This window comes from Hibiscus syriacus, unplaced genomic scaffold (genome assembly GCF_006381635.1).
Source record: "Hibiscus syriacus cultivar Baekdansim isolate YM2019G1 unplaced genomic scaffold, ASM638163v2 tig00004111_pilon, whole genome shotgun sequence".
Taxonomy (NCBI): Eukaryota; Viridiplantae; Streptophyta; class Magnoliopsida; order Malvales; family Malvaceae; genus Hibiscus; species Hibiscus syriacus.
In genome coordinates, this window is record NW_024062000.1 from 198,687 (window position 1) to 213,016 (window position 14,330).

General features: G+C 34.1%; 1 pseudogene; it reads right to left on the bottom strand.

The window, feature by feature from the left end:
• Window positions 1-1,934: 1,934 nt before the first annotated feature.
• LOC120190991 lies at window positions 1,935-9,972 on the bottom strand (annotated as a pseudogene).
• Between the last annotated feature and the right edge of the window lie 4,358 nt (window positions 9,973-14,330).

The window sequence follows — 14,330 nt, forward strand, 5'->3', positions numbered from 1 at the left end:
AAAATCTAATAAAAAACGTGAGAAAATAATATAAATAAATAAATATTTTTGTCACGATGAAAGATAAATATTATCAATACTAACATAAGAATACAAATAACAATGATTATACATTAACTGATTTAAGAATTCATCAACAAAATTTTCAAATATAAATCAACTAGAGAGTTTATCAAAACTAAAATAAACCGATGAGGGATTATAAAAGGAAAAGATTAAATTTAATCAAATAATTTGAGAAAATAATATATATTAATAAATATTTTTATCGAGGTGAAACATAAATATTAGCTATATTGATATACAAATGCATTTAAAACTAATGATATGTTGACAAAATGATTTATGACGATTCAATTGTGATATATCTTTAGCGATCATAAATATTTATTAATACAAGAGAATTGATTTACGGATTCTTTAACAAAATAACTAAATAAACATCAATTAGAAGTAATAAAAAAGAAAAAATATATAAAAATAGAGAAAACTGCTAGGCAAAAAGCATTATCTATTCTTTTTAAAAAGAAAAAATAATCCGAAAATTCAAATATACTAAAATTTTTTAATATATTGAAAAAGAAAAAAAAAAGAGATAATATGGTTGGCTAAACTCCAACACGCCACCTTTTTGGGCAAACAGAAGAAAAAGGGGTAAAGTAAGCGAATGATCTCTCAATTATATAGTGTTGTTTTATTGAGTTTTTGGACTATTAAAAGCTATAAAATAGTCTTTCAATTATAGAGTATCGTTTTGTTGAGTCTCCCAACTATTAAAAGTTATAAAATGATCACATGTCTATTCATATGTTCCAAACTCATCATTTTAAGTTAAAAATTAACAGAAATATGAGTTATACATTAATATATTGACTGAAATATGTTAAAATATTATCTTAGAATCTCAAACAACTATCATATCTCAGTCAACATGTTAACTTCCAGTTCAGATGATCATCAATTTTTTATCTAAAAATAGAAGTTTGGAGGAACATATGAATAGTCGAGTGACAATTTTTTGTAACTTTCAATAGTCGAGAAACTCAATTAAATAACGTTATATATATAGTCAACTAACCATTTTATAATTTTTAATAATCGATACTTACCAAAACAATATCCTATAATCGAGAAATCATTTGTGTACTTTATCCGAGAAAAAAATAGGAAGATAATCACCATCACGTTTGCTGGAAGAAATATGTGCAGAATTTAAGACATTTGAATAATGTGGTTTAGTTTCCATGGTGACCTTTTAACGCATAGCCAACCTAACTGCCTTAATTGGATTATGGCGTGCATTACTGTACGAGTTTTAATTTCTAGATATATACTTTTCTAAAAAAATTATATATATATATTATTCTTTGAAATTTAATTGGTTTATTTTATTATAAAATGATTTTTCAATAAAACCTAAATTCTGTGTTGAATTTTTGTGACAGAGAAATTATGGTTTCCAACATAAGTTTGCTAAACTGATCGAATTTGCTTTTGTTATACAAATCCGAAAGAGTAATTAAATTTTTATATTTTATTGTTAGAATTTATGGTTTATATTTTATTTAATTTGGTTTTAAAAAATTGCAGTACAACCTGTTTGATAAAAAAACAAAATTAAAAGAAAAAAATGAAGATTTATATTTAGAAACTCTCATTAGTTTTTTTTATTAAAAACATGAATTTATATTGATATTAGGGTTATTGATTAAGTCTTAGAAACCGATTTTTTTATAATGAATTTTTGCTTATTTCCTGTGATTTTATATTCTTTTAGTGCTTTTCAAAGTAAACAAATTGGTCTCATTTGTATTTTTTGATCGTTATTCTTTATATAACTCGTAACATTTATAAAATATATATCGATGTAAATTCAAAATTTCTTTACTTATTAAGGTTAATATTCAGAAATTGATTAAAAGTTGTTCAGATGCATTGCATTTATTGGATTTTGGTTGGCCAGAATGCTTAAAACAAGGATCAATCAACGAGGCGAGAAATTTGAAACAGTGACCTCATTAACCGAGCAGGCTCCATCATTTGAAATTGGTTCTGAAACCACACGTCCAACCGAAAATGCAGGTTCAGTTGGATTAGGAAGTGTGATAGTACCATCGCTTGCCAACATGTAAATCACAGATGACATGGTTGGCCTATCTGCTGGATCTTCTTGCACGCACAATAACGCAATATGAATGCATTTAAGCACCTCGGAAGCCACACACGACGGAACAAGTAGCTGATCTATTAACTCCATTCCGTCACCTTTGGACCATAGCTTCCATGCCTACAATTTCAGAGCTTAAACTTATAACAACAGCTTGCATATTTTATCTGTGTATAGTTTGAAGACAGAATTGAAGATGAAAAACATACAAAAATCAGCAGGCTTTCTCCAGTTTCTGAAAGATGAAAAGTGTTGTTCTTTTTTCCGCTGATTATCTCTAGCAGAAGGACTCCGAAACTGAAAACATCGGATTTGATCGAAAAGAGTCCTTGCATTGCGTATTCGGGTGCCATGTATCCGCTGTTTTGGTTCATAAGAAACAATGAGATTATAAGAAAGATTAAAAAAATTCAGATTATAAACATATGTGGACTTACTATGTTCCAACTACTCTATTGGTATTTGCTTCGTTTTTATCTTCAAAAATTCTTGCCATGCCGAAATCTGAAATCTTGGGATTCATTTCATGATCAAGCAGAACATTGCTTGCTTTAAGGTCTCTGTGTATAATTCTAAGACGAGAATCTTCATGTAGATACATGATACCTCGAGCAATTCCTTTAATAATGTTGAATCGTTTCTGCCAATCTAATTGCACAGCAAAGTTGGAATCTGATATAAATGTGAGAAAACAAATGAATACATGTACATTATTTCTTTTACTTGTTAGGGTGTTGAATTAGTTAAAGGTTCAAGGATCAAACCGAAGAGGAAGACGTCCAAGCTTTTGTTGGCCATGAATTCATACACAAGCAGCTTTTCATTCTTCTCCAAGCAACACCCCAAGAGCCTCACAAGATTTCTATGTTGTAATCTAGCGATTAACATCACTTCATTCTGGAACTCGACGATCCCTTGACCTGAAGTTCGTGACAGCCTTTTAACTGCAATTACTTTACCATCTGGTAGTATCCCCTGGCAGAATTCATTCATGTATGTAACATATGAAAATTCAAATGCAAATTGCAAAATTCACATAGATCAATTATAAAATTACCTTGTAGACAGGACCAAATCCACCCTCGCCTAGTCTGTTTTCGTGAGAAAAGTAATTTGTCGCTGCAAGTAAGATATCCAGTTGAATAGAAGGAAACTCTTGAGATCTCTCCCCCATTTTCTCCACTGAAAGTTTCCCTTGAGTACTCATTGGGAATTCTTCCCTCTACCATGTCAAGAAACTGACCTCCTTGGCTATTTTCTGTATCCTCTAATGAAATCAAACTGTGATCGGCCAAAGACTATTAATTGATTTGTAATGTTTGTCAGATAAGTTACTCCATTGCTTACCTCGATTGTTTCTCCTCCTCCAGATGATGAAACCAGAGAGAGAAATCACAAGTAACGCAAACGTAGCTGATAAAGTTGCAACGAGTACCCGAGTCCGGTTTGATTCGCTTTGAGTCTCTTCTGCTGATTAAATAAGGAGAGAATCAGATATTCTCCATCCAGTTCATCGTAATTTACTAAAGATTCATATTTGTCTATCTTTAACTTGATTAATTTTGTTGCGGAAGACGGCTATCGGATAGAGCAAAATCGCAACTATTAATTTGAGAAAATAAAAATGAAGATAAAAGAAGACACAAATTTTACGTGAAAAACTCTTAAAAACCACGGGCAACAGTAGAAGAATTTACTATGAGAAAATAGGAATTACAACTTCTCTCGATCTACCAAGGAGAAAACAATGATAATTCTCTCTTGATAAAAGGGAGAAAACAACTCTCAAGAAACTCTCTAAATTCTTTAGTATTGGAAGAAAGCTAGAATGCTTTGGGATGGTTTTGAAGCTAAATGAGCTAGGGCATTTATAGTTGAAGCTTAAGGACTAATTTGTAAATACCCTATATTACAATGACCAAATGTGATTATCCCATTGTCCAAAATTCAACTAAAAATCGGTGGAAAGTTTTTTTCAACTTTCGGTGGATTTGTTTTCAACATTCGGTGGAAGTTTTTTTTTGACTTTTAACAATCTCCCACTTGAAGATTTGATTGGAACAATCATATCTTCACACCATTCTTTATACCTTGTCCCTTCATGTTGCTTATGTCTCTTACAGGCCACAGGAGGATCGACACTAGGTAAATTTATCAACATTGATCGCCTTCGTCATGAAATCTGCTATGTTGTCTTTGGTATGGATCTTCTGCATATCTACCATCCCTTCTTCCACCTTTTCACGAATGAAATGGTATTGAGCCCGTATGTGCTTTGTCCTTGAATGAAATACTGGATTCCTTGCTAGATGCAAGGCGCTTTGACTGTCACAAAACAGAGAGACATACTCTTGATTATGCCCAAGCTCCTCCAATAGCATCTTCAACCAAATTGCTTCTTTATTGGCTTGTGTAGCTGCTACATATTCTACTTCTGTTGTGGATGTAGCCACAACTGACTGTAATTTTGAAACCCAGCTTACAGCTCCACCAGCAACTTTGAACACATATCCTATAGTAGATTTGTTTTTATCCAAATCCCCTGCATAGTCAGAATCAACATACCCATTGATAAGTAAATTTGATCCTCCGTAACATAATGCAACATTTGAGGTCCCTTTGATGTATCTCAGGATCCTCTTTACTTTATTCCAATTCTCTTTGCCTGGATTCGCCATGTACCGACTAACCACTCCCACTGCTTGTGCAATGTCTGGTCTTGTGCATATCATATAGAACATTAAACTTCCCACTGCTGATGCATACGGTACTCAAGACATCTCTATCCCCTTTTCTTCACTGCTAGGACTCATACTGGAGGATAATTTTAAGTTAATAGGAAGAGGGGTAGAAATTGGCTTACAATCTTGCATACTGAATCGTGACAAGATATTCTTCAAGTAATTCTTTTGTGAAAGTCAAATCTTCTTATTACTTCTGTCTTGATGAATTTGCATCCCTAGAATCTTGTTTGCTGATCCCAAGTCCATTTCAAATTCTCTAGCCAGTTGTGCCTTCAATTCTTCAATATGATATTTGTTGGGTCCTACAACCAACATGTCATTCACATACAACAGCAATACAACAAAATCATTATCACCAGACCTCTTGAAATAAGCACAAGGGTCTGCATTAAGTATGTTGTATCCAAAGCACATAATGAAAGAATCAAATCTCTTATACCAACATCTCGGCGCCTACTTTAGACCGTACAGAGATTTGTTCAACCTGCAAACCAAGTTCTTCTTTTCTTTTTCTTCAAAACCTTCAGGTTGGAGCATGTAAATTTCTTCTTCAAGATTTCCATGAAGAAAAGTTGTTTTAACATCTAGTTGCTCTACATATAAATTCAATGTAGTACACATTGCCAAGACTACTCGAACTGTTGTTAGTCGAACCACAGGAGAAAATATTTCATTGAAATCAATACCTTCTTTTTGAGCATATCCTTTGACCACCAGTCTTGCACGATACCTCTCCACTTGATCATCACAATTTCGCTTGATTTTGAAGACCCATTTGTTACCAATTGGCTTCCTTCCTTGTGGTAGTGGCACAAGGTCTCATGTATTATTTTTATGAAGGACTTCAATTTCTTCTTGCATCGCCATCATCCACAGTGAAGCATATGAGCTATTTATTACCTCCTCGTATGTTTATGGCTCACCGTCCTCTGTTAAAAGACAGTATGCAATATTTCCTTCTATAACATAATCTGAGTGCCAATTGGGACGTCTTCTCACACGATCTGATTGACGAGTTGTTGGAGCTTCAGAACTCTTTGGTTCTTGTTCATCATGTGCTGGTTTTGCTTCAGAAGAATCTCCTTGTTCAAACTCCTTTTCCACATGTATCTGCGTAGTCTCTGACTTTTCAGCGCTATCATCGTATTCTTTTCTTTGTAGTTTATCTTCTACAAAGATAACATCCCTGCTGATGATCACTTTGCGGGCAGTGGGATCCCACAAGTGATACCCCTTTACACCATCAGCATACCCCAAGAATTTGCATTTCCTGGATTTTGGATCCAACTTTGAAATTTCTTGGGAGTTGTACATCACGTACACAATACTTCCAAATACATGGAGGTTTGAATAATCAACTGGTTTACTAGTCCACATCTCTATTAGTGTCTTCATCTCTATTGCAGTTGATGGAGCTCGATTCACCAAATAACAGGCGGTATTGACTGCTTCTGCCCAAAATGATTTTTCTAGGCCTGCATCCCTCAACATTGCTCTTGTTTTTTTAACAAGGTTCTGTTCATCCGCTCTGCCACTCCATTTTGTTGAGGAGTGTTCGCCACTGTGAACTGTCTTTTGATACCTTCTTTCCTGCAAAAGTCATCAAATTCTTCGCTTGTGTATTCTCCTCTATTATCTGTTCTGAAACACTTGATCTTATTTCCAGAATCAAGTTCCACCCACGCTTTTAAGTTTTTGAAAGTTGAAAACACGTCTGACTTCTTTTTAATAGGGTACACCCAACATCTCCTAGAGTAGTCATCAATAAATGAGACAAAATATTTTGCTCCGCCTAGGGATGTAACTGGTGCTTTCCATAAGTCAGAGTGAACCAATTCTAGAACATTTTTGCCTCTAGATTTTGATGTGTTGAATTTCAACCGGTGCTGCTTACTTGTTATGCAATGCTCACACAAAGGCAGTGATACCTTTGTTAAGCCTGGAAGTAGCTTTTGCTCCACAAGGACTTTCATTCCTTGTTCTGACATGTGTCCAAGTTTCTGATGCCATAATATTGCAGAATCTGAATTACATGAGGCAACAGAGGCTTCTGCTTCTAGCTCAGTCTCTCCCTTCAGCATGTATAAGATTGTTGCTATCTTTTCGCCTTTCAGCACCACAAGCGCTCCACGGAACACCTTCATGATTCCTTTCCATGTTTCAATTTTGCTTGTATTATTATCCAACAATCCGTAGGATAATAATTTTTTCTTCAGGCCTTTCACGTGTCGCACATCTCGAACAACTTTAATTGTTCAGCATGTATAAGTTTGTTGCTATCTTTTCGCCTTTCAGCACCACAAGCGCTCCACGGAACACCTTCATGATTCATTTCCATGTTTCAATTTTGCTTGCATTATTAACCAACAATCCGTAAGATAATAAATTTTTCTTCAGGCCTTTCACGTGCCGCACATCTCGAACAACTTTAATTGTTCCATCATACATCTTCAATTTGATGGTTCCCACGCCAACGATCTCTAAGGCATAATCATTGTAATTATACACAGATCCTCTTGAGACATGTTCATAATGATGGAACCATTCTCTTCTTGAGGTCATGTGATATGTTGCTCCCGAATCAATGATCCATATATCTGTAAATCTTTTTCTGCCTTCCATGGTGGTTGACGCTTCACAACATAGAGCATCTCCATCATCTGAAGTGTTTGCGGTATTGCCTTGTGGGTTGGAGTTTTTATTTAGACTCCAACAATCCTTCTTCAAGTGACCATTCTTTCTACAGTTGTAGCACTTTAAATTCTTATTGCTTCTTGACTTCGATCTACCATGTTTGTGACTGCTGCTTTGGCCACGTTCTGTTGATCTCCCTCTCATCGTTGTCAACGCTTCTGCTTGTTGCAGATTTACTTATCTATCTTCCTTGTTCTTGCGCCGATTTTCTTCTTGTAGAACAACAGCTGCAACGTCATCGAAGACTAGACTGATGACATTACTGTTTGTCAAGTTGATGATGAGTTGATCATACGAATCAAGTAGACTTTGAAGTAGAAGTTCAGCACGTTCTTGTTCTCCTATTATACATCTTAAGGATGTAAGCTGAGAAAATAAAGTGTTTAGCGTGTTTAACTAGCGTGTTTAACTGCTCCGTCACTGAAATAGATTGTGGCATCCGGAGAGTGTACGATTTCCTCTTAAGGAAAATTTTATTGTGCAGCGATGTGACCTCATACAGTTTGGTGAGATGATCCTATATCTCTTTAGCTGTCTTCTTCTCCTCGATGCTTGACAATACTTTATCTGCTAATGCTAGATGAAAGTTTGTCATAACATTCTCGTCCATTTCGATCCATTTGTTGTCATTTGTGAAATCCACCATCCTTTCACTAATAGCTGCTAGACAACCGTCTTTTCTCAGGATGACTTTCATCTTCAATTTCCACAATGAGAAATTTCTCCCATTGAATTTTTCAATATCAAATTTCATTGTCATAGCTTCTTTTACGGATAGCTCTCACTATTTCACTATCATGAATAGTTCTCTGAAACCTTCAAAGAATGAGTAATAACTTCTTACTTTCTTATGTTGGAGGATCCACCTTTTGGTGGTAACCACAAAGACAATAAACAGATATTACACACTCTAATCTGGCTCTGATACCAATTTTTGCGGAAGACGGCTATCGGATAGAGCAAAATCGCAACTGATAATTTGAGAAAATAAAAATGAAAATAAAAGAAGACACAAACTTTACGTGAAAAACCCCTAAATAATATAGGGTAAAAACCACGGGCAACGGTAGAAGAATTTCACTATGAGAAAATAGGAATTATAACTTCTCTCGATCTACTAAGGAGAAAACAATGATAATTCTTTCTTGATAAAAAAGAGAAAACAACTCTCAAGAAACTCTCTAAATTCTCTAGTATTGGAAGAAAACTAGAATGTTTTGGGATGGTTTTGAAGTTAAATGAGCTAGAGCATTTATAGTTGAAGCTTAAGGACTAATTTATAAATACCCTAAATTACAATGACCAAATGTGATTATCCCATTGTCCAAAATTCAACTAAAAATCGGTGGAAAGTTTTTTTAACTTTCGGTGGATTTGTTTTCAACATTCGGTGGAAACTTTTTTTTTTACTTTTAACAAATTTACTAAATATTTAAAAACAGAATGTGAAAGAATCTTATTTTCCTTTTTCATGAACTATACAATTATAAAAAAGGAAAGAACCAAAATTTATCAATGAACAGTGAGGATAAACCTGGTGTTCGAGGAGGTGGAGCTGCAACTGGTGTTTGATGATAGAACAAGTAAATTTCATATCTGACGTTGCAGCTAGGACTCAGCACTCTTCCTCCTTGACTTCCGGTTGGAAGATTTCCTCTTGCGAATTGCAGACATCTACCGCAATCCGTGCCTGATAAGTCCGGTGTACACTGCTGAAGGATGTACAGTTTCTGATTACTCGAAATTTGGGTATCATTAGCAGCAAATTTTTTAGCACCTGGTGGTTCATTTTCCGCCTGGATTGCCATACTATTCATAGAAACCAGCACCAAAGCCGCCACTAACTCGCTGAAATAGTCTTGATCAGTTATATTTTGCGAGTTAAACAATAAAACTGCAGGTTCTTCAGCCAATACAGAGAATATATTTTGATTCGAGTATCGTAGGAGGCACTCGTCGTACCAGACCACAGCCGTTGTTTCAACAGGACAACGTCGAGATATATCGGTGGCGGCAAATTCGACGCACTGTTGGCAGACGCTGGTAGAAAGATCCCCGCGACAGAGGAAAAGGCCGTATACCATGGCAGGGCTCCTGCCTGATGTAGTGTTATAGAAACCATCTCCACTGGAGCCGTTAGAAGACAGTGATGATAATAAGCTATCGCGATTGACCTGGTAGGCGCTGTTTAAGGAGAAAGTGCTGGTGTTTGGACATACGTGGTAGCGATAAGTAGTCTGCTGAGCTTCAGTTGTACGGCTAAGCAAGGAAAGGACTATCACTAACAGGTTTACTGAAACTGTAGAAATATGCATAGTTCTTTTCATATAATATATAAAAAAGTGATCACCTTCTTTGATCGTGAATCCTCAAACAAGATAAACCAGCTATGTAATTCTTGATAGGGTGGTTTTAGAAGGGGCAACAGTTTTCGCCATTGCAGAAGACTCGTTGATCCTTAAAAAAATCTCAGTCAAGCCATTTAATTTTCTACAAGGAAGAAGACTTGGCCACACAATGAGTGGATGGGAACAAATACAATACTATTCAATGTTGCAGTTGGCTACGTAAACAGACAACTGCCAATCAATTTCGTTGGAAAAAATGCGTAGAATTTAAGACATTTTGAATAACGTGTGTTATTTTCTTGCATACGCAGACTGCCATCGTTCTCATTTGACTTGGCATGCGTACAAAATTTCCAGATATATGCTGCTCTTTGAAAGTTTTTTCCCCCTAAAAGGATAACCTTTGATAACTGTCTAAATAGCTGAAAATTATTTTGTAAATGAACAAATTCGTATGGAATACCTGAATTGGCATAATAAAATTGTGCAACACTACACCCTTTCAATGTTTTTAAATGTTTGTAGTAAACAGACATTAATGCTATGCATGAATATTGCGTTGTCATTTTTAAGATGTGTAATGTAACAATATATAAATTGAGTTTTGACGTCACATGACAGTATATGTATGAATGATTTATAGTAACCTTAATATTTTTTTTAATAATTCTTATCTAAGAGGAAGGGAAGAAGAATATTGGTTTCAATGAGTATTAAACTCACAATTTAGGGGGAAATGGGATGTAAATTAAATTTTTTTAATTATCTACTTTAGAGATTGTTGATAATAAATTTAATATTAATATTTAAATTATGAGAATCATAATATTAATTATAAATACTTTATGATAATATAAGGTAAATGATGACAAATTAAGAATATAATATTTTATAATTTAAGTTATGATTATAAGTATAAGATTGTATCAGGTTGAGATGTCATATGATTGCATGTGTTTGAATAAGTTAAAGTAATCACATCTAAATTATGAAAAAAAGTGCATCAATTAATGATATTTAAAAATAAACCTTATAACAAATCTAAAGTAATAACATTGTTTTTATTTGTTAATTGCATTAATTTAACTATCAAACTCATTGAACTTTATCAATATTCCCTTTTGACCAATAAAAATCTCCATCGATCGTTAGTGTTGACCATTCATGTGTGTTGACTAGGGTTATAAATGAGATGAGACCTATCGTGAACTATTCGTTAGAATCTCGAAAATATAAAATATTAATATTTTATTTTAAAAAAATAAATTATTAATAATATTAACATTTAAGTATTGATTTTTTTTTTAAAATACAGTAAGATTTTCATGTATTTAAAGTTTAGATTCAAGTTTGAGGTTGAGGCTTCAATCGAGTTAAATTTAAGATTTTTTTTTCATTTCGAGCCTTTTCGAGCTGCTCACGAGCTTCAGTTCAGGATTTCGAGTTCGATTCGAGCTTGAAAATTTTAAGTTCGCGAGTTTTCGAGTCAAGTCGAACTCTATTTTAGAGTTTTCGAGTCGAGTCGAGCTCGACTCGGCTCGTTTACACTCCCAGTGTTGACATACATAAAAGTGATTACATGACGTACATGCTTAATTAAATTTTGGGTAAACTACAGAGTTTGTCACTTTTATTTAATTTTTTAAATGTATAGTCACTGAAACATTAACTTTCGTTAGTTTGATGATGTGATACATTAGTAAAAAGGTTTAATTTTTTACTTTAACCACTTAACTTTAGATAGAATACTAATAATGAACATTTTTGTAAACCCAAAACAATTTAGGGACAAAATTTTAATTTACCCATTTTTTAATATGCTTTCTTCCCCAACTCCATCTTCTTGAGCCGCACACCTCCATCGTCTCTGTATAAAGATGAAACATGCCAAGGAATGTAAGTTCGAATGTAAGTTCAAATATAGTCTTAAATAAGAAACATGCTTTGTGTAACCCCTTAGACTCGACCTGGACGTTATGATCGAATCTTGGAGATCACAACAATTCATATTGTTAGAAATCATGAAAATTTCAAATAACATGCAATGTCAGAAAACCAACATAAAACCATAACAGAAATATAGTCTATAAAATAAAGTATAATCTGAGATTAAAGTTCAAAATAAAAAAAGATGCAATATATCCCAAAGTCCAAAATATAATAAAAATAGTATTAACAAATAAGGAAAATGGGAACATAATCTGAAAACGTTCATACGGTATCTAAAAAATATTGTTACTAGTTGATCCTTCAATTATCAATCGTAAAAGTCTAAGGGATCTTAAAAGACATAAACTATAAAGTAAGTTATAGAGCTCAGTGTGTCCTTTAAGTGCAACAAATTATAAACAGTTCGGCTATGTCAAATAATGCAAAATAAAACCTAAACAACAGCTATCCAGTATATCATTATCAATATAATGCCAAAATAGAAAATTCATGCAACTTTACCTTCCACTGTAGGTAAAACAGAATGGGGTCGTTACCCTTCAAAAAAGGTACCTAAATTAGAATACATAATATCATAATGGGGATATAGCCCTCCGTAGAGGATCCCAGTCAAAATCAGAATGAGGATAGCGCCCTCCATAGAGTATCCCAAAACAGAATCAAAAATCATAATAGGGATATAGCCCTCCGAAGAGGATCCCAAACAGAAACAGGACGGGGATTTAATCCCATGGAGAATCAGGACAACAATATAATTCCATACAGAATCATGTGTGCATCAATAAACAGCTCTAAAATGATACAACCGCAATCAGAAATCAGACATATTCCAAATCATCATAATCAAAATACAATCATGCTTATAATTAACATCATCTTGTACTACAACATAAATTTATTAAAGGTGTCATTCAAGTAAAGGGGACACACCTATAGCAGCTAAGCCTTACGTTTTTTACGATCAATAGTACTAGGTCCTGAGGAACGGTGACCTAAAAATAACACATCACCCTATGAGTATAAAATCATATATCTAAACATAAATTGACCATTAAATCATTTAACAACACTTACACAAATCTCGAGACGAATGTCCGAAACTGAACTGAATTGAGTGAGGACGATCGAGACATATCAGAGAGTAATGCAGAGACTCGAGCTTACCTTCAGAACATAATAACAAGAAGTGAGTTAAAATCCCCATAATTTACGTAACATAATTAATATTTTAAGCAATAAATTATGCAAAACGAGACTTTTAGGTCAGAATTTGGCAAAACATAACTAGGTCATACGGAATGGTGACCTAAAAATAACACATCAGCCTATGTGTATAAAACCATATATCTAAACATAAATGGACCATTAAATCATTTAACAACACTTATGTGAATCTCGAGACGAATGTCCGGAACTAAACTGAACTGAGCGAGGATGATCGGGATCTATCAGAGAGTGATACGGAGACTCGAGCTCACCTTCAGAATATAATAACAAGAAGTGAGTCCAAAACCTAATAATTTACTTAACATAATTAATAATTTAAGCAATAAATTATGCAAAATGAGACTTTTGGGGTTAGAATTTGGCAAAACAGGCTGCAGAAACGGACTCAGGACGTCGAAAACATAATGGTAGGGGTCTACGAAAAAGTCAACGAAAAAGTCAATAGTCAACTGTCAACAATCAACGGGTCAAATGGTCAACTTATTGTCATTGTTTTCTCCTTGTTAGATCGAGAGAATTGTCATTGTTTTCTCTTTGTTAGATCGAGAGAATTGTCATTGCTTTCTCCCAATACTAGAGAATTTAGAGAGTTTCTTGAGAATTGTTTTCTCCTTTTTATCAATAGATAATTGTCATTGTTTTCTCTTTGTTAGATTGAGAGAAGTTGTAATTCCTATTTTCTCATAGTGAAATTCTTCTACCGTTGCCCGTGGTTTTTACCTTATATTATTTAAGGGTTTTCCACGTAAAATTTGTGTCTTCTTTATCTTCATTTTTATTTTCTCAAATTATCAGTTGCGATTTTTCTCTATCCGGTAGCCGTATTCCGTAACAATTGGTATCAAGAGCCAGATTAGAGTGTGTAATATCTACTTATTGTCTTTTGTTTGCACCAAAAGGTGGATCCTCCAACATAAGAAAGTAAGAAGGTATTTCCCATTCTTTGAAGGATCCAAAGAACTATTCACGATAGTGAAATAGTAGGAGCTATCCGTAATAGAAGTTATGGCAACGAAATTTGATATTGAAAAGTTCAATGGGAGAAATTTCTCATTATGGAAATTGAAAATGAAGGTCATCCTAAGGAAAGACGGTTGTCTAGCAATTATCAGTGAAAGGCCGGTAGATTTCACATATGACAACAAATGGATCGAAATGGACGGGAATGCTATGAAAAACTTTCATCTAGCATTAGTAGAT